The 18,560-nt window shown below is 41.2% G+C and overlaps 1 protein-coding gene across 1 annotated transcript in view; it reads left to right on the top strand.

The window, feature by feature from the left end:
- The first annotated feature begins 3,041 nt into the window (after positions 1–3,041).
- GPHN (gephyrin) overlaps positions 3,042–18,560 on the top strand; it is a 333,615-nt gene continuing 318,096 nt past the window's right edge. The window contains exon 1 of the mRNA XM_040557299.1: positions 3,042–3,135. The gene's annotated coding sequence lies outside the window, so the exon portion shown is untranslated. The remainder of the gene's footprint in view (positions 3,136–18,560) is intronic.

The following is an 18,560-nucleotide window of genomic DNA, read 5'->3' as shown; positions in this document are numbered from 1 at the left end:
ATATATATATAGCTATGATCTAAACAAGGGATAAGAGATTCCCAGTTTTCAGTCTCTACTTTATCCAGTTTACATCTTTGGGAAAAGAACACTGTGCTACTTCACAGTGAGTTTATATCTAGGAGGTTCGCTTTTCAGTGACCAGAGCTAAAAATTTCCTTTTAAATGGGATTCCAAATATGCTATGTGAACTATTTAAACATCCCAAGTGCACAATATCCAGCCTGTGAGCCTTTCAATCACTTGACATCTCTAATTTAGATCATTAATTCTAGGAGCAAGCCTGCATGTCTGAAAAAGAGGGTATTTTGCTCTTGACTGAGGTTTCTTTGAGTTATCACTGTAAAAACAGGAACTTACTGTCTGTGCAAGCTTGTCCTGCAACCTTCCTTGTGTTGTGCTTCTTTTATTAGGAAAAATCTTACCACAAATCCTCACCTGCCTACTAAATACAAAAAAGAAAAAAAAAAAAAGGCATTTCAATCTTCTGTCACCTGCATAGAGCTCCCTTCAAAGATGGAGGCAAGGAATTGCTGTTCTGGATGAATCCTTCATTGCTGACACAACAGCAGGACAGGTTTGTCAGGCAGCATTGAGAAGGGGCAATTAGTGAGCTGCCTTCGCTTCCCTGGAGTCCAAGTCCTTACACGCTCAGAAAGCCAATTCTCTTCTTAGCGATCAATGCCTGAAATCAGGTTCGTGACTTAGCAGCATAAGACATTTCTTGCTGCATCCAAGAAACTGAAGTTTGCCTTGCTTGCCAGTTTCTCTTCACTGTCTTAGTAAGGCTTAGTGCAGCATAGTTTCTTGCAATCTTGTTTCCTCCTTCGCAAGTACAATGCTGGAGGAGACAGTTTCAGATGCTACCGCTTTCTCCAGAGATGGAGTCATAGCCATGAGCTTTTATACACTCAGCTTTCAAAAGGTGTCTGACATGACAGAGATGTTGTCAGTCCTTACATGAAGTCTTTCAAGGTCCTTTACAATGTTCATGACTGTCTCAAGGTTGTCCAGTTAATATTAGGCCTCCAGCTATATTATTATACATAATGCCTTGCAAGCACAAGGTAGGTTCAAATACAGCTTGAATCATCTTCCTCATTAAAATAAACAAACCAATAAGAGCATAAAATTTCCTATGAACACTTTCTACATCATTTTAAACAGCAGAAGATGCATGATTACAATTAGTCAAGGTGGAAATACGAGGACAGAGCGCTATGTCATTCCTCTTCAGACACTTGGTAATACAGCAACTTGCCTGAAGTTTCAAGGACTAAAGGTGCACCAGCCACTAGAATCTACAAATTCCAACACCCTGTAGATTTCTGACTTTCTTACTCAGCACACAGGCTTTACAAAAGGACAATTAACTAGATTGTCTGAATAATATAGGGTAACATAAATTGTTTCAATAAAGATAAAAACAAGTAATTTCTAATTCCTTTCCTAGGCACAGCCAATAGAAGATTCATGCAGATAAAAATTCTTGTATACAGGATATTTTATGCAGTGTTCCCACTTTAAGCTGCCAACCACTGTTCTGTAGAAGCTTCCAAACTGAATTTATCTATTAAAATGTTGGTATATGTATAGATCTCTCTCTCTTTTGCTACAGATCTCTTTATATCTAAATATGAAATAGATCTCTGTAGAGATTGTCATTATTATATCTACATATTATTATATAAAATAATGGTATTGTCAGTCTACATTGTAACTATCTATATATATATAATCAGATATATCTAGGTAAATATACATGATACATGATTATATATATAATCAGATATATCTAGGTAAATATACATGATACATGATTATATAGGTTTATCTCTTTTATTATAATCCATCTATGGTTATATATGGTTTATAAACCATTATATGTAGTTTGTCTCTTTTATTAGAACTTTTCCATTAGCTGATTTTGCTTGTGTAATTACTTGTTATGCATATTTTAAGGGCTGTATATTTTTATCAGATGTATTATGTACTATACTACAGTAAAGCCCATATAGCACTACCAACCAGTAAGTATCTTTAAAGTAGAAAACGAGGGTCAGCTGGTGCTCACAATGCTCTTCAGAACAGTGAACAAAGTTTGGCTACAAGCTGTAACAAATTCCCTTGAGAGTAACCAGGGCACATGGAGTATGTTTCGAGTCAAGTTTTCAAACAGCAGCAGTATTTCAGAGAAGAAGAGCACTTTGTTGACTTTTCGGGTTGAGACTTTATGAACCCACTACATCATACAGTATTGTAATTCCTTTTCCTACAGTCAATTATCTTTTAATTACAAGCAAGTGAAGACTAAACAGGTAAAACAGGTCATAGATAAATCTCTGATTTTTTTTTTCAAGCCCTATCAAACATTTTATCATTGAACAATTGTATATTGGGTCCTTTAGAAGCACCAACATATGCACTGTAGAGTTGTACTGCTTCTGAAAGATCTGGAGAATCTGGTAAGGCAGAGGCAACCAGCAGTTTGCCTTTCACATCTCAGGGCCAGGGGGCTTATCTTCAGATGTCATTTTTTCTCCCATTCTGCTCAATACTTTCTGCAGCTGTGCCAGATTATAATCTAGACCATGGAGACAAGTATGTGAATACTACAGCCATCACAGGAAACAGAAGGCAAAATCACAGAATCACAAAATAGCTGAGTTGGAAGGGACCTCACCTATCAATACACATTGCAAAGATCCCCTCTAAGCCTTCTCTTCTCCAAGCTAATGTGCCCAGTTGTGTCAGCCTTTCCTCATAAGAGAAATTCTCCAGTCCCCTCATCACCTTCAAACCTATACCCTCTCTTTCCTCCCCATGGAAACCAGAAGACTGACGAATGGCTTTGCCAGGGCCCTGAGCTCACCAGCAGGCTCTGATTACCCTCATCAGCCCAACATGGGGCCTCCACCCACAGACCATCCACCCATTGGCCCAGGAGTTGCATTTAAGTAGCTGGGGCTCAGTCCCTGCTTGAGGGTGGTGTTGTTTTTTTTTTTTTAAAAAAAAAAAAAAAAAGGTCTATGTGCTGTTTGGGGTTATGCTGCCCTTTTGTCCTTGGTGCTGTGGATTTGCCTACTAGTGACTGGAATGTGGCTGCCCCTGGTTACTATGGCTCTCCTTGCTCAGGTACTGTGTGATTGTGCTTTGTGCTGTGGGGTGTTGTTGCTTTGTTGTTCCCCTTGGTCTCATCCTGGTGGGCTAAGCCTCAGCCTCACTTTGAGGTAGACTTGAGGGGCTGTAGTAAAGTAGGAATGCTGTTTACTATTAGAGAAAACTGCAAAGCCTTAAAATGGAGGGCTAGGCCAAAGAAGGGCAGGAGGCTGCATTGGAGAGGATGGAGGGGCTCACTTAGTGCTATTTACTTGTTGGCATAAATAAAACCACTTTGTGTACAGATGCTATGAGCTTATTCCAACAACAAAATATTTATTTTATGTATTGTATTGCGTGCCTTGCCTCAGTGGCTTGTTTTAGACACTGCACTATGAAGGCAGGTTTTGTCTAATTTAGTTCAGAGTAGTGTAAATGTTAGTTTAATCAACATACTTGATTCTGTTTTGGAGATAAGTGTCCATAACTGGCTTATCAGATCTGCATGCATTGCATAAACCATGTCTATAGGGCTGTGGCACTTAAAGATGTTTAGATGATCAGGGGTGGCCTGTGGCTCTGCCATTTAAAAGAGTTGGATCTTTATTTTTGATGAACTTGTAATAATCTTGTTGTGATTTGTGTAACATGGACTGCTGAGTATCATTGTTTCCTCTGAAAAACCTGTAACTTCTACTGGAACTTGGTATATCTTCCATGAAGGGATCATGTTTTCATTTAAAGACTTCAGAAGAAGCCTACTATGTCAGTCTATAACTTTGTCGCAGCTTTATCTATTAGATGTAGAGATCTCTTATCCTAACCACAAACTTTCATGTTTTCATTTTCTTGTCCTGTTTGTGGTAGCAACAGCATAATGTTGGGTAGTCTACTAAGTAAGTATGTCATGGTTACTTCTAGTCTCCTTCGGGCTGCACTGTGCAACCTTGAGTGTTCAGGGTCAGATCTCCAAAATGGTGCTTTTTTATTCTAGTAACATGCCCTGCCCTCTTGAGTTGAGGACTTATTGTGTATTATTCAGCTGTATTAAAAGTCGAGTACAAAATGATGCCACTTACTGGCAGGTTCAGAAACTGGAATTTCCCTGCCCCTTTTTTGCTATGTCACAACCTTGTCTGTAATCTTTCATAACAATGATCTTATCTTTTCCTATGAACTCCATAACTAAGAGATAAGTAATCTCTTAACCTTAAATATGACTAGTAATTTAAACTTACATTTTAGTAAGCCTTACTTTGTCACTGAAATGCAGTTTGTTCTTTTTTGCATTAAGCAGTCCATTTTCTAAATAATACCCAACTAGTTACTGGTTAAACACAAGTACTGCACTTATATATTTTTTTATTCTATTGTTACAATCCTTTATCTACCCATACCACTGCTTCCCTAACCCACTTCAGCTAAAATGATTTGTGCCAGATAAACATGTTTAACATTGAATCACTCCAGTTGAGCTAGGCTAGGAAAAGAATACAATTGTGGCTTTGGCAGATCAGAAGGGATGGTGATGGTTTCTTGCAACTTGTGAAATGAAGCTGGAAAGAGTTAAAGGCAGGCTGAGGTAACTCCAGCTGCACCCAAAGTAAGTTATAACCGCAGCTGAGTGTCTCCAACTTCTGGTTTAGATTTGACTTCATTCCAGCAAGTGTATTCTGGATCAGGTGATGTAAACACTACCAGTATCAAAGCCATCAAGAGGCATAGAGCTGGCATATATGACCTCATCAGGGTCAGTCATACACTGATGCAGTTGAGGGGCCAGCTGCAGGGTCAGCAGTAGAGAACAGGTGAAGCATTAATGACTGACTTAGCATTTCTGTGACATTAAGAAATCCTATTTCTACCCCCAAAATTGTTTAAGCATAGAATCCCCTTGAGGACTTAAGCACCTATAGGCTACTTGCATGTCTGCTTTTTCTGTCTGACTCTAGAGAATCTTTCTGCTCAAATATGAAAATTCCAGCTTTACATTTCTATAGGATTGATCAGTTTCTTTTTAGAGACTCCAGTACAGTGTTAAATAAAACACGCAAGGTCTATTGCACTTAATATCCAAGCTGAGGAATACTCAATTTTTTTTTGCCATGTTTAAAGATGTAGGTCTGGGATGGGATTTGCTTGAGCTGTATTGAGAAACATCAGAAAACTTAGTACAAAACTGTTTATCAGAAGTTCTTATGTCCTAGGATTTCTTTGGTTTCTGAATACTGAAAGATACTAATAGTATTTTTCTTTTGTGGTTAAATATCTTAATGGTTTAATTAGTGAGAATGTAATTTCCTCAGGAGTTTGTCAAAAATTGAAACATCCAAAATATAGACAATGATTATATGGAATAATTCTTCACTAATTTGTGTTCAGAAATGGATAATTAAAGAGGTTTTGCCTTATGCTGGTTTCTATGGTAAAGATGGCACTTCACTGTGGAGCTCTTTTGTCTCCAGGATCTTCTTCCCAATAAAATCCGAGAACATTGCATAGAACATGAAATCTCTGCAGGAAGTGAATTCTAGAAGCCTTGGGCATTTTCTTCTGGGCATCCCTGCATGTAGGGTGGCTTTCCTCAGTCAAGTTTTGTTTTATGCAAATTAGTCTGTTTCATTTTTTAACCTTAACATTTGAGTGTAGCCTGGGGAAGGTAGTGTCCTTTCCAGGCTTGTTACTTCCTGGTCTTAGTCTCCTGTTGTACCTGCAGTTTTATAAGATCTGAAGCAAGGCTCTACCAGTTCTATATCTGCTTCAGTGATGTATATCAGCTGTTGAATGATGAACAACATAGCAGACAGCTTCATTTTCCTTCCTTCCTGTTTTTATTGCAAGGTAACATCCCAAAGTGACAAATCATGGCTGATACATTGCCCCTCCCTTTGGGGAGAAGTCAATGGGATAGAGCCCTGAAACACCAGAGCAAGACTGAGGCTGAATTATTTCAGATCAGAAGTCTCCCATGATCTTAGAAGAAATAAGGTATTGTGTGACTCCTGGATTATACCTTGGACACCTGTGAGTGCTAGAACACTAACACAAGCTGCTGAACAGATACTTCTATTGATGACACTGATTTGGGGTGGAAATGTGAGATCTGTAGGACAGCAATCAGTCTATATTGACTGTCTACCAAGCATCCTTGGCATCATTAAAGATTATTAAGAAATCAGATGTTGCTTTTCTAGTGAGAGTAAGTAGGCAGGAATTTGAGTGTCCACTGCCAGAAGCAAAGATGGTTCATTGGCAGTGTGACCATGTAGTTCACTTTGTGCAGGAGTGTGTTTACTTTAGTAGTTGTTTGTGGATAGAGCCTTCCCTCTTTTAGGGGATCGCAGATCAGGGATTTTAAAACAGGGTTTTTAAAACATGCTCTCACATTAAACTTCTACTCAAACTGTAAAGAAATCACTGCAATTAGATAACACAAGGTAGTACAGGGTTCTATTATTGGCACAGAACCCAGTAAGAGTTCTGCTAAAGCTTTCATGGGTGCAGTCTCTCCAGCTGATGTACTTGTCCCAAGGGTTTTCTGCTAGGTAGAGACTAACCTTTCATGGCTAAGCCTGAAACTCCAGCTACTGCCCAGTAGCCAAGCACTTGGCTGAGCAGATGTCATTAGGAAATTACATGTACAGATGTACAAAGTAACATGATCAGCTCATTTTGTCCCTTAGAGACTTGGTTGTCCACCCCACTATAGCTGAAATCAGTGTGGTGTTGCTCCTCTTGGGGTGCTCTTCATCTGAATCCTCCAGATGAAGGTTTATGGACATCAGAGTCCATTTCCTACTGGCAGCTCTCAGGTATAACCCTTTGTTTCTACCAGTAGGAAAGAAATGGAGCTTTTAGTTCCTTCCCTCTCGGGTCTTGTGATGGTGTGCTCTCACCCCAAACCCTGCTCAGGCAGTAACCACCACTGGGCATTGTGCTGAAGTGATAACCACCAGTGTCAGTTGCAATAAATGTCTGGTAGCTAGCACAATAACAAGGGGCTAGTTGAGCTATGTACTCACCTGACTACAGCGCTGGTCTATGTCGGACTTGAGCCAAATTTGGATGAAATTGACACTGTTTGGTATGTAAATGTGACTAAGCCGATCATCTTGCCCCAAGACAGTGAGTGGCCCAAGAGCTCTGAGTTCGTTTGTGCAGCAGTGGGCTGTGTGGCAGGATCTCTCCTTGAGTAGGGATGCCTCAAGGTTACACCTGCTGCAGAGATCCCTTGCTCCTCATGAGAGGTGGGTAGTGATTAATAGCTTGCTAACTTTAAGCTTTGCTAAGGTTATATAATTTTTTTGTGCATTTCTCATCAACTCTTAGCTAAGTAATCTAAAGGACTTTATGCACACGATCCGTTAGACAAATCACTGAGCAAGTCTGGGACTAGGAGGGGATTCAGCTGCAACTAGACTCCTTATCTCTTTGGTTCTAGGAGTTTAGAAAGCGAGGGGGTCCACTCTGAACCTCATCTCCTCAGTCTTTGGTCATAAACCATTGACCAAGTCTGGGACTACATTTGGATCCAGCTATGCCTCTGCACCCCTCTGAGAAGGAGTTTAAAATATCAGGGAGTCCATTCTGAACCTTGTGACCTCAGTGGTTGGGTCTGCTGACAGTTTGTCTGACCATGTCCTCTGTGGTAGATATTCAAGTGTATCATCAATCTTAAGTTGCTGTCTTACAATTAAGCTTTGTTAAATTACTACATATAGCTATAAAATACATTGCTGCTTTCTTCTTAAGAGTGAAGTGCATACCACTTCTATCGGTGACAAGTTTGCTTTATTTAAAGCTCAGCTGACAGGCAAAGGCTTTGAAATTAAATATTTGTAAAATTTTGCAAGACTGATTTGCTATGCTAGTCTTTACCAGTAGTTACTGCAGCATTCAGCATCAGGGCAGAGCAAGCACTATCCATGGCAATCCTTGAGGTGCAGAGCTGCTGTTCAGTGTGAGTGTCACAAATAAGTTGGGGATCAAAAGAAAGAGGAATTCAGTTGCAGAGCAAGCCCACCTGTGTGTGGAGGGTTATGATATTCTCAGTAGCCATCTCCCAAGAAAAATCCTACGTGTCACACGATAACCTGGTCCATTGGCAGGTAAGTAGAAGGATGCTTGTGGAACTGGCTGCTCGAGGGCCCCAGATGAGTTACTGCTGTGCAAGTGTAGAGCTTAGGGAGACAGGAAGGTTGTTTGGTGAGACTTGACAAACATCAGTTTTGCCTTCAGGCTGGCAGCCCTTGTGCTGCCTTTCTGTCAATGTGGATATCTTGGCATCAAGCTGGAAAGGGGGCAAAATGGACAGACTTGCGAGAGGTTATCAGAGGTGCAGCTTAAATCAGGTAGTTCTGAAAATATAGATAAACTATACTAGCAAGGTTATCTTGTGCCCTTGAAACAATAGTTGAGGTTATGTAACTGCATTTAAACACTTACTAATCTGTGAAACGTCACTGCCTGGTGATGGCATTTCTATAGAAATTGAAGTGCTACTGTAGTTTCCTTAAACAGCTTTTCTTCAGCTGTGTCTAATGGTATTTAATTTATTTCCAACTAAAATTTTCTGTTGTTGCTAACAGCAGTTCACCTCAGGAGAGAGCATTACTATAAACAGTGCTCCAGGCAGCAAGTAACATTTAAAGCAATCCAGCTCAAACTAGGGCTCTGTGACCTCCTATGTAAAACACCAGCAGCTGTCAGCACCCTGTTTACTCCAGCACTTTTGCTGCTGCTTCTGGCTGAGCTGCTGCTATGGTTTGTACTTAAAATAATCAGAACAGGCATTAGGGAATAACTGTTTCAGTATAAGCCCAGAGCTATTGCTAGCCTAGATTCACACCAAGAGTCACTTCAGAATGTCCAAGTGTAGTAAATTTCCACTCAGACAAGCTCTTAGCATGGGGAGGGAGCTTGAGCAAATGCTTCCTGGTGTAGGCAGTCTCTGCAGCATCCTTGTTGCTTGGAGTCAACTTGCTTGGGGAGATTTCTTAAAGAAGGATGAACACTGACAACCTACCACTGAGGAGAACAGAAGCTGAAATAACTAGGAGCTTCTACATATTTCCTGACTGTACATTTGTGTGTATTGCTCGAACTGCAACAAGATGTGAAGGTCTGGCTAGCTCTGAAGCAGGCCATGCACGTGGCTTAGATGGCAGAGGAATAAGTACAGCAAGACAGGGCTGAATCAGTAGGCCCAGTCAGGATCACAGAAGAGATGCAGGCAGTTCTTGCAAATGAGATGCCCCAGAAGCTGGTAAATGGAGGGAAGAAAGGACTCAGCGCTCTGCTGCCAGAGACCTGTGCTTGGAGGTAGACCTTAAGAAACTGACTACTTTATTAGCAGACTTGTGTCTGTGTTAACCTTGTCTGTTAAAACCCGTGAAGAATAATGCTCAAAAATAGCTTTCTCTGTTTTTATTCTGTTTTAAATGGTCCCTGTAAATTTCACAACCACTTGATTTATCCTATTAATTTATTTGGGGTCTGTCTTTGGCACTAACAAATTGCTGTCTGGGTGTGATAAAATATTTATGCGTGTCAAAAGCTGATATGTGATGGGAAGTGGCTATAAGCACTTATTCTGAGTGTTTCAGGTGTTTGTTCAGTGGAAGAACTTGAAGGAAGCTTTTTATAGGAAGACTAATTTGGGAAGAAATAGAGCATCATCAGTGTCTGGTATGGCTGGACTGTACCAAGGGACAATGGAGTTTGGCTTCTTAACAGATGCAAAAGTCTGGATATAAAAGTAGCTTAGCTCACACTGAATCAAGTGGTGGGGTGGTGAGGGAACAAATACTGGTTTAAAGGTGTGCAACAGGAAATAGGACCTGCAGATTTATGGAAGAGAAATCAAGATTCTGTGGAAGAGGAATGGGTGTTGATTTGTCTGAGTCTTTCAACAGAGTAAGTAAGAGATTAGTAGGCAAGTCTATCTGAGGGGCCATTCAGGAGCAAGCGAAAGCTGTTAGGTCTTCAGAATTCAACTTTATTGCAGGCTTTCCCTGACTAAAACTAATCCATCTTGAGATGGCCTGATGTGACTGTCCAAGTCTTATTCAACAAATGGAAAATGTGTCCCCAGGGTAGCTGTCTCCCTGAAAAAGGAAGAGCTGCATGGCAGGCATGTAAATAGGTGACCTGAGCTCCAGGAATATCAGCAAGGGGGGAAAAAAATACAGAAATGAGGAAAGGGGATATCTTTGTTAAAGGATTCACCACGGCCTCCATTACAGAGGACTGTAAGACTCCCCTTACAACTTGTTTTCAAGATTGGAAAAATTGACTGTCCCCTGCTCCCTTCTCAGTGTCCCTTCAGCACATCTGTGCCTGTGCTGCAGCAGGCCACATCCTCTCTTCCTTGCTCAGAGAAGTGCAGATGAGTCATGGCATTGTTAGTATTTGCTAACCCTCTGGACATGTCTGTGTTTAATTGTACTTGGTGCAAGCCCCTTGCCTCTAGTTGTATGGCTATCTTCTCCCTCAAATTCCCAGCAATAACTTCTGTCAGAGGTACAGATGTATACCACCAGGTTATCCCAGAAGTTAGCTGTCTCTTTGGCATGCTTAGTGCTTTCCCTCAGAAATTTCTGTTTAGTAACTCAATCTTTTTCCCAACCTGTTCACTTCTCTATATGCCCTACTCTTTCTCTCTTGAGAGAAGATGGCACAACATGTCTGTTGTGTAGTTTTCTATGAAGTGTTTGGGAACCCTAGCAGTGCTGGTGCAAGAGGTGTGCTTGGTACTGGATGAGAGTAGTGGTTCAACTGTGCTTCAGACAAACCTTGCTCCCTCAGTCTTGACAGATAATAGCTTCCAAGCCATAAGTTGGGTCTCCATCAGTTTTCCAACTGGAAAACACTTGGATTCACACTCAAGCTGTTTCTGTTCCAATAAACATGAGTTTATACTGCAACCTCAAGCCCATAAGCCTTGAATTCAACTGCTGATCAGGCTGACAGTCCAGCAGTGGGAGTTCCAACTCCATCCTTGGTGAGAAGCCATTTGCCCCTTTGGAAGGTTTCACTGTCCCCCAGATGCAGTTTTCTTTAATAGTACTTGCAATTCTTGTAGCAAAACAGATGGTCTGTATCAGACTGTGCTGTTTCTTGGCTTGGAAATGTACGCTGTAAACAAGGGGGTTTTCTTATTACTAAAACAGGTTATCCTTTGGCTGTAAGTTCAGTTCTTGAACTAACTCATCAACTGGAATATAATTTACAAATCTCTGCAGCAAGCAAAATAAATAGTTTTCACTTGAAACCCCAACTAATCCACCTGCACTGCTGCTCCCCTTCCATGATTAGTTTTTAAAATATCTGTTGCAAAGCACATTAATTCATGCTGCCTGAGCTAGTCAGCCAGAGAAGCAACTGTAATTTGAGAATAGGAAGGCTTTTTTAAATAGGCTGCAAATGTCAGGTAGAAAGCCATGCCCTGGAGCACAGTCTGTTCTGCTTTTTCTTGACTTCGTCTGTGTGCAGTGCCCTTCAGGGCTCCTCAGCTACCCTACTGTGAGTCCCAGTCAGGAGAATATAGATATATATGGATGTGCTTGTTTGTGATTATACATACATTGGTCTCCAAAATTTGACTGAGTTTTTTTTTTTTGAAAAGCCTGTCTTGGATCTTGCTGTGTTTAATCATTCTGGCTTACACTGACAGGTGGTTTCACAGGAATCTTCATATCTTGCATTGCTTCTGGGCATGCTTGCTGACTTCTGACTTTTTTGTTCTCAGAATTAAAAGAAACAGTTTATTCAGAGTGGAAACTATTTTGGTTTTCTCTTCTGACTGATGCATCAGAATTTTATTACTCTTGCTACCCAACTCATTTCCCCCAATTTAATAACCAACATAGTTTACTAACCTAAGTAAGCTACCTGCTTGTCCTTTCCATTCTTACTGGTTGAAATGGATTTTACTGGGACCCTTTCAGCTCTGGCAGCTGTTTGGCTTCTTGGTCACAGCACAGTCTTGCATTGCAGGGAGTTCTGGGTTTTTGTAGTTCATCTAGTTCTGTAATTCCACAGTGCAGACAGTACTTAGGCTTGCCTGAAATCGCACAGATGTTCATGAGATCTTCAGTTTGGCTGTACTCATCCCATGTATGTTTCCAACACTTGCTCTTGGTTTTGTTCTGTCTGATCTTCCATCAGAGTAAAAGTTACGGTGCAGTTTGGACTTTAAGAATGGAAACAATTTTCTAAATCTGATTCCCAGAACACCTGGGCTTCAGGTAGTTTTCTTTACTAATATTTCTCTTTCTTAGTATTTCAGTAATGGAAAGGCAAATAGCTTTTGACAGCTCCCCCTTCCCTTGTCCTGTGCTTTATACAGTTGAAAAAATGAAGAGAAAGTGGTGAGGATAAAGGGAGAGCAGAGCAGCAATCATTGCTATGGGAGGTGAATCAAGGATTTGCTGCAGGGGAACAGACCTATGCCAGGAATGAGTCCATGTAGTTCAGTGATGGCTGGAGTTATTTTCAGCAGAGCTGTTTCTCACGTTAATTCTCCTTCACTGTTTAGCCATCAGGGGGTAGCAGTCTGTCAGAGTCTGCATTCTCCTGTTTTTTATGGAAACAGCAAATGCCATCATTGGTTTTCCGCTGGGGTGAATGAAGTGTTCAGTAAACAGAATGTTCCCACCTAAGGCAAGTTTTGTTGTGTTGAGAGGTAACCGCCCCTCCCTTGCTGCCTGTCACCAGTTCAGTGTATTGAATAGCAAACTGGAAGCAGTGTGTGCAGCACCTCTCATCTTGGAGAATCCCGAAGCTTTACAGGGGTTCTTTCCCCTGCTATTAAAATGCAACCACTGAAAGCACCCTGCAACATAAATAGGACAGGACAGGAGATAGAATACAAAAACGAAGTCCAAGCAAAGCTGGCAGATACTTATTTGTTTATTAAACAAATCTTAGCAGTGGGTGAAACCTTACAGCCTCAGACAAATTTTCTGAATTACCCAACAAATCTGTCCCATCCACATACTTCAAAACTGCTTTGAAGAAATCTATACCTCAATCAAAATTCATACTTCAGAGTCTGAATTATTTAGCTTGCTAAAACTATTTCCTATTTTGTCTTTTGATTTCTGTTGAGAAACAGCACGAACCCTAGCATCTATGTAGTAGATAGCTGTCTATTTCAAATGAAGAGCATGCTATCATGCTTGCTGTGTAAAGACTAAAAAAGCACTAGTCTTAGCCCTAAATATACTGCAATATGGGTAGATACATACAGCAATGCTAGTGAAAACAGTGGCTTGCTATTACTGGTAGCAGAGAGAAAGGAAAAGCAAAGCTGAGAGCCAAAATATTGGAGTACAGAGAAGATGTAATCAGTCCCTAATTCTTGGCTTAAACAGAGGGGCTACTATAAAAAAAAAATCAGTTACCTGGATAGGTCTATTTGTGTAATGTTTCATTTGCTCATGTCTGAATTGTTTATAGCTTAGTAAAGTTTAATGTTAGGAACTGCAGAGATAATGAAGAGGTAAAGATGGGAAATACAAATTGCAGATGAATTATCCCTACTAAGATAAAAGGACAAAAATACATGAGAGCAAGGAAGAGCCCTAAGATGTTAGATTAAGTCAGAGCAAGAAAATGGAAAGGAAACAGTGCTTCATATTCAACTAGATAAGTAATATCTTGTCAAGGATGAAAACCTTAATTTGAGTTGAAACCCTAATTTCTTCTGTTTCCTGTTGGTCTACAGGCTCTCTATCTGTAGCTGAATGAGAGCTAATAGCAACAGACAGAAGTGAAAGCTGCCCGTGGCACTTTAGGAGAATGAAATGGTTGTTCCAAGATGTGTTGTGAACGGGATACTGGGACTTGCAATGCTTGTATATATGGATACCTGAGGTGAGTGACAGTTCATTTGAACTGTTTCACATCATGCCCCATAGGTAATTCATAAAAGAATTCTTGGTCCTTCTCCAGAATCACTGCAAAAATCAGCCTTGTTTCTCCTTGCTGGCACTTTTCTATTTACAAATGCCCAGGGCAGGCACATCAGCAAGGACATTCAGTCTCTGACTCGCATAGCTGAGGAGTGTTGCTTAGATGAAGTCTATCTGCCTCACTGGGAGGTAGCAAGGTTGGGAGTCAGACTGTCCCCAGGCTTAGATGTTCAGCAGAGCTCCAGGCTTGCCCTGGGAAGATGACAGGGTGAAGCTGAGCAGTATCTGGTACACTTTAGATCCATTATGGAGCCAGTGTTCTTAGGGAACTGCAGTCTTTGTAGAGATGGCAGTTTTTCCACTTTAGCGTCTCTTTTGAACAACTTCAGACAGATGTGAGACTGGGTGCCTGTTTCAGACCTTGCTAAAAGATGTCTCTATGCTCTGCTGGTCTTCCCTTTGCTTTTGCTGGCAGGGAAAAGTGTTCTACTCAAACTTCTTCCACAATCCCAGCCGCTTATTAGTTGTATGCCTAGGCTGAGAACTGTTAATGCTAATATTAGTCTTGTGGTTTTTTACATCTAAAATAAGACTCTTTAGGATCTGTGCAGAGCACAGAAAATTCCAGATGGCTGAATTACAGCGTATCAAACCTTCCTGTGTGCAATGAATAAAGAGTCATTTGGTCTTGCTTGTGCTGTCTTTAGGACTAGCTATCTGTCACTGAAAGGATTTTAAACACTCATTAACTTTTGGCTACAATGGAACTGGCTATTGAAGAAGTACACTGTGCTGTGCTTTTCCATGCCAGCCAAGTCAAACCCTGCTGTGAGCCTGAAGAAAGATTTTTATCAAAAATAATACCTGCAGTCCTAGAGATAAAGTAGAGGAAGAGCTGATTATGCTGGGAACTAAAAGGGATCCCACAATGCTCAAACAGCTTTCTGCTACTTGGCAGACACTAAGTCTTCTCTTCCAACTGGAAAAAAACACCAGTAACCTGCTGACTACCAGCAAAACACACCACTTCGGGGACCCTGGCAGTCAACTGCCAACTCTGGGAATCTGGCTCAGCTTCTTCCATGTCCAATGCTGTGACACTGAAACTTAAAGTACTGCTGCCATCTGCAGGGGCTCAACTTGATGTTATTTCATGCTTTATTGCTGAGCTTGTCAGAAATAATGTTCTCCAGGAACTTTACCCTTCTCATGTTAGGTTTCATAATGATTGCTTTCTTGGTGGGTGCCACCTTTTCTTGGGCCCTGAAGGACTAAACTCCAAAACTTCAAACATGTTTCAGAGGGATATACTCGGTCTGTGCTTAGAATAACATGTGGAAACCTTATTGCTTTCCAATTTATAAAGATTTGCCCTTCATGTAAGATTGTACTGTTAGAAATGCACTGCTCTGAGCCCAAAACGAGACCTTTGTAAATCTGATCAAACAGCAAATTTATCTGAACTTCTCCACAGTGGAAGTGAGACTGCCTGTTAACATGGAACCATGCTGCTCTGCGGCTTGGTAGTCTTGTAATTAAAAGTCCAGGAACACACATGCATGTTAGAGAGGGCATTAGATACAAATGAATTTAGGTACAGGAAGGGGAGAAATATTGTCTGGGATGGACAACAATAAAATAGTGCTTTGCAGGTGTTCCTAGGCTGCATAAACTAATCTCTGCTTGACAGAGCAGTTGATGCTGGAGGTGCATGGAACTAGGTACAACCTGTACCACCTACACCAAAAGCAGTGGGAAATGTTGGCATGAGCTGACTGTGTTAAGGTAACTGGTGAATGGGGAGGAGGGATAGCACTGAGTGTTTGGTGTTGGAGCTGCCTGTAATTATTGATAGAGCTGGGTGTAAACCCTTAGGATGCTAGAATGAAATGTCCTGTACCTACTGGGCAGGCACAAGAGCCACTGGACCTGCAGGCTTGCAGCACAACTCCAGACTGTAAGATGTAGTCTGGAGTGAAAGATGCTAGGTGGGGAGTCATGAAGTCCTTCAGACCCTAGGATTACAGACCTCAGCACAACTTGCTTGTCAGTCTTTAGGTGTTTCTAAAAGAAATGAAAATACAATTAGGCCGTATTTGGGGGAGTGTTAGTTTCAGGCTTGACCCTATTATGTCTAAAGTCCAAGAATGAAATAAGTGATGGAGAGTCGTCTTAATTGCTGCAAAGTGTACACTTTTAGCTTTTTATCTCTTATTATGCCGTAAATGTACTGGCTGCTGAATTTTCCTGTCCTGAACAATGAGTGCAGGAAAATGAATTGCTGACTCCATCTAGACTTCTCCTTGGCATCTAACAGATTGTTTTGCTTCTCACTTGAAAAGCTCAGTTTCAGGTCACTTTCTGCCTATTGATATTTTTGATGGGATTCTATCTACTCTCTGTTCCATACAAGCTCACCTTCACATAGGAGATTGAAGTGTTTAGGATAGGCAATTAAGATTTCTTCAAATGAAGTGAAAGCAGGATTGGAAAGGTATTCTCAGCTCTAAACTTGGAAGCAAAATAGAGTTATGAAATGAAACTAAGTGCTCCAATTTTACAAATGTTAGCTATAAGATAAGTTCAATATTTAGAAACTCAAGCAAGGCAATTTCCATTTTTTTCCAGTTTCTTTGGTAAATCAGTAGATTTTTGTAATGTTGAACCTGTTAAATCATAACAAACCTCAGAAAGCTCCATAGTTTGGAAGAGTTCAGTCACTTGGGAACTCTGACTTAAGCCCAACAATGTTTGTGTACCTTCGTCTGAAAAGGGACATAAGTCCACTGTAAAGTGTTACCTGAGTCCAAAGGCAGGCTGGACTGTTTTATCTATCAGCTACAGATAAACACAACATTACTGGGAAAACACCATTACTGGAACAAATTGCATGTGTTTGTGTTTCTTTAGGTACTTGACTATTACAGTTGCACTCAGAAGTCTGAAAAGATATTTGTCTTGATCCTACAGTCATCTGTGCACCGAGCCCTCACTGAAGTGCTGCATGAAGACAGATGGGGTTAATTCCCAGATGGGAATAAAAACCACTGCTGAAGTACAGCTGAAATGTGGCTTCGATCTGTCAGCTGAGATACTGCTGTAACTACAGCTCGGTACTAGCTCAGGACAAATGACAAAACCATCCGCAATCAAATGAAACACAGAGAATGGAGAACACATTGCAAACTGCCTTATCTGTAATGTAAAATGAAGGGGAACTTAGTGATTTTTAGTCTGGAAGCCAGTTTTGCCTTTGTCCTGGAGATGCATTGTTTTCTACTTGCAGAAGGCAGTGCTCTGAGCAATGCTATACACTGATTTTTCTCTCTGAGAGAATAGGTAGTTCGTACCTGAGCAACAAAGCAGTACTCCAGGGTTTTGCTAATACAGTAGTACTTATTTATATTGGTGCTGTTACAGAAGGAGAGATTTTCTCAAAGGGTAAATGTTTCCTTATTTCTCATCAGCTGGAAAAATAAAACCAGGGCTTTATATCTGAGTTGTGGAAGTGGGAGCAAGCTCCCCCATGCACACATTCTAGTGACCACCTTCCTTACACAGTTCTGTGACATCAAGTACACTTTTAACATCAAATCTAAGGCAAAGGTGTAAGAAACAGGATTGGGAAGTTGAAGAAAAATTGGTACCAGAAAGATATGAGGGGAATTATAGTGTTTGCAGTGCTGCTATGTGCATCTTGTTTTGAGTTGCTGCCTTCTCTTGTTAGGTAGTATCATCCCCTAAGATCTTGTTACCCTTTCCAGAACAACTCTACAGTTCTATTTTCTTTTCCAGCCACTGGATGCCTCCTCAGCTACAGCAGGTGGGAAACTCAGCATCTCAGTGTGTGTTGGCTCACAGCAGTTGCTGGGATCCCTTGAAATAGGAGAGCGCTGCTGTCTCTGCTCATTTCTGAGAGGTCCGCGCACAGCGAGCTGGTTGTTACTTGTTCCCCACTACTGGGGCTGGCACACAAGCTCACCAGACCACTAAACATAAAGCTAAACCATCTGCTTGTGTACCCAGGTACAAGCATGTAAAACTTCTGTAACCTCTCCTGAGAGGACTCCCAAGTCAGGCTTGTGCTACAGTGGGCTTGTATCTGGGTCAGGCGTGCTCTCCCCCAGTCTGCTGGGCATGGTGCTGCTGCCAGAGCTGTCACCAGCTTGGCTGAGTGCAGCTGGTCCAATGGCAGCAGGCAATGTCCCTGCTGTGTCACCACAGGGTCCCTTTAAATCCTTGGCAGCCAAACTGTGTTTGCTTGCTCCCTATGAGTGGCTCTGAAGGTCCATGTTTAAGTGGAGTTGTGAGAAGCTGAAAGCCCTTGCGCTTTCAGCTGTTACTTTGGCAGAGTGTTTTCAGCAGTTTGCCACCTTGACAGGGTCTGTAACACATGCTGCTCTCTGGCCCTATTAAGACCAGTCTTAAAATGCATTGTAAATACAGGCTCTGACTCCCGCTTCACCCTCTTCCTAGAACTGGACCACAGAACACTAAATTAAATAATGAAGTTCACTTCAGCTCTGGATAAAACATGCATTTGTA

This window comes from Cygnus olor, chromosome 5 (genome assembly GCF_009769625.2).
Source record: "Cygnus olor isolate bCygOlo1 chromosome 5, bCygOlo1.pri.v2, whole genome shotgun sequence".
Taxonomy (NCBI): Eukaryota; Metazoa; Chordata; class Aves; order Anseriformes; family Anatidae; genus Cygnus; species Cygnus olor.
This window is presented reverse-complemented; position numbering and strand designations above follow the sequence as displayed.